The 2,844-nt window shown below is 39.2% G+C and overlaps 1 non-coding gene across 1 annotated transcript; it reads left to right on the top strand.

Annotated features, from left to right (window-relative positions):
- The first annotated feature begins 1,060 nt into the window (after positions 1–1,060).
- On the top strand, positions 1,061–1,223 carry LOC123827658. Its single transcript, XR_006787310.1, has one exon. It is a non-coding gene; the product is annotated as a U1 spliceosomal RNA (small nuclear RNA).
- Positions 1,224–2,844: the final 1,621 nt, after the last annotated feature.

The raw sequence follows: 2,844 nt of genomic DNA, 5'->3' as shown, positions 1-2,844 counted from the left end.
TTTTGAACAACGGTAGAAAGCTAATATGTTAGGAGATTGACAGAGACAGCTAATCTGATCTTTTATTTTGTGTTGATATAAATCACAGATTGCTAATAATAGACTCATCATTTCTTGGTGTAACTTTATCCTCTTTGTAATGTTTTCAGGAACATTCTCTTCTTCACTTGATTTCCCAGTGTACTCTTGGTTCAGGGACTTAATCGCACAATATTAGTTATTAATTTAGTAAGAATTAATGTAAGCAATCTTGATATTTTCTCCTAGTTCCTGAAGCAATGCACAAAATTTCTCCACTTTTTTAAGTGGAAGATATAGGTATTGAATTGAACAACTCATCTGGATAATGTGACATGACAGTTAATCAATAAGAATTTTTTAAAGGGTTTAAAAACTAGTCAATAAAGACTTTTAAAAATAAGGATTTTCTCGACAGTATTTTCATTAGATGTAATTTTTTCTTTTTTTCTGGTAATAGTTGAAATATTCAGACCAATGCAGAAATACATACATGCAGATTTAAACAATTATGAAAGTTTAGACAACCTTTGAGTGCTTATGTAGGCTAAAGTTTGCTAGCACTGGGCTGTCTACTGGGACTACAAAGTAAGAAAACTTGACTCCTCTGGAGGCGTTGGGGAGGGGGCAAGATGGAGAGACAGATGTTTGAACAATTAAAATAATGACTAGATATATCAAACTGTATAGGAACACAGAGGAGTGAACCGTTTATCCAGGTTGGATAATTGGGAAGGATAAAGAAGAAACCCCACTCAGAAAAGCACAGAAGCGTGAATGCTCACGCCGATGACCTGAAAACGGAGAGCAGTCCAGCGCGCTCAGCAAACTGTGGGGAATAGCAGTAGGAGAGGATCAAGGGCTGCCCCATTGGAACCCTGGACGCCAGGTTGAGAGGCCTTTGCTTTATTGGGAAGGATAAGATACAGAGAGAAGAGTGGTTGAGAGATTTGATCACTGACGGTTTCTCTCCTACTGAGTAGATTAATGAATTGGCTTTGATAAAAATACTGAATCTGATTGACAGACATGTCTCCTGGACATACTACCTGGTGGGGGAGACACCGAGATCACGAAGGAGGTTTCCCCGGGGCGAGGCTCACGCACTGCGCTCCGGTGGTGCTGACCCCTGCGATTTCCCCAAACGTGGGCGGCTCAGCTGCGTGATTTGTGGTAGTGGCGGACTGTGTGTGCCCTCTCCCCTGAAAAAAACTTAAAGAAAAATCTGCTTGATGTTCAATGTTTATTGGAAAAAGTTGTCATTAAAACTTATATTATACTACATGGTTTTGCACCCCTCCCCCTGACTAATAATGTGCTTTTACTTCCAAGCAAATGATGGTTTATTTAAAACATACTCTCAATTTTTTTTCTCCTGGCTGACTAATTTTGTGACATTTGTACACAAAAAGTAAAATAAAATCAAGAAAATATTGTTTGGCTTCAATAAAATATTTTTTACTCGTTAGATTTTGACAGAAAATTGAAATGGACTATCCAACAATTATACATAAAATTGATATTTTCATGGAATAAAATTACTCTTTATCAAGAACTGTTATGCTCTTAAGGCAAATAAACATATGTTCCAAAGCCATAACTTTTTACTAAAGAGAATGTGAGAAATGCCGGTTTTTCCCTGATGATGTTATCCAGAATTTTAGTTATGTCATTAAAAGAAGATTGGCCATGATTATAAATATCAAAGCATTTAGAGCAAGATAAATTGGAGTTTCCAAAAAGATATTCAAAGGCTGTTGTGTGCACGTGCAGAGCTTAAGAGGCAAATTTACTTAAATACTTACAGTGGTAAGCAATCCTAACATGAATATAAGTTTCCATCCTACAAACATCCCTATTTTTGTAAAGTTTGGAGCAAGATGAAATAAACTTTAAGACTTGGGGATAAATGGCAATGGAAGGACCCTTGACTTTGTCTGGTGAACATAACATAATATACAAATAATGTATTCTAGAATTGTACACTTGAAGCCTATATAATTTTATTAACCAATGTCACCCCAATACATTCAACAAAAATTTTGAAAATCTATGTTTTTTGTGCTAGGGGGAAAGAAGACATGAACATTTTCAGTACAACAGTCAAATCCTCTCCAGATAAAGAAAAATGGGGAAAAGAAAAAGGTTGGATGTATCAGAACAAAACAAACCAAAGGCCACAAAGACCTAGATGTGTGCAGAAGGAAAGCCGTCAGCATTCTTTGGCAGCTGCGTGCCATGTTTGGTGGGTGAGAAGCTCTGACAGGAATGCAGACCTCTGCCCATGGGCTTGCCTGGTGCACCGAGCACAGACACCCGCACGCACGGAGGGGCCAGTGGGATTTACGCTGCCGTGTCAAATGCCACACCTCACGGGCCTAACAAGTAAGTGCAAACCTTGTGCAAACCTTGTGCATACGCAAAAACATTCCCATGCAGAAACTGCCGCCCGCCTACCGGGTATTTCTTAGTTTGTGTGGTGGGGTGGCGACCTCCTACACAGAACTGTGCTGTCAACCCACACCCGGAGTCAGCCTCTCAACAACAATCTGAGTGCTCCCTCTGCTCCAGGTATTGAGGAAGAAGCTGTGAACAGCGCACAGGAGACTCCCACTCACAGATAACTTGTAAGATAGCTATTGATGAAGAAGTACAGAAAGAAATAAGATAATAGCAGATTATGATCATTGCTCTGCAGAAAATCAATGAGGTGATGCCTAAGACGGTAATTGGGGCAGAGGCCTACTTTAGAGAAGGTAAGGAAAAGGGTCCATAAAAAGTGACAGTTGAGTCAAAGACCTAAAAATGAATGAAACTGGGGAAAGA

This window comes from Phyllostomus hastatus, unplaced genomic scaffold (assembly GCF_019186645.2).
Source record: "Phyllostomus hastatus isolate PE091 unplaced genomic scaffold, TTU_PhHast_1.1 phas_contig_86, whole genome shotgun sequence".
In the NCBI taxonomy this organism is placed as follows: Eukaryota; Metazoa; Chordata; class Mammalia; order Chiroptera; family Phyllostomidae; genus Phyllostomus; species Phyllostomus hastatus.
Note: the sequence above shows the minus strand (reverse complement) of the source record. Positions and strands in the feature narration are given on the sequence as shown.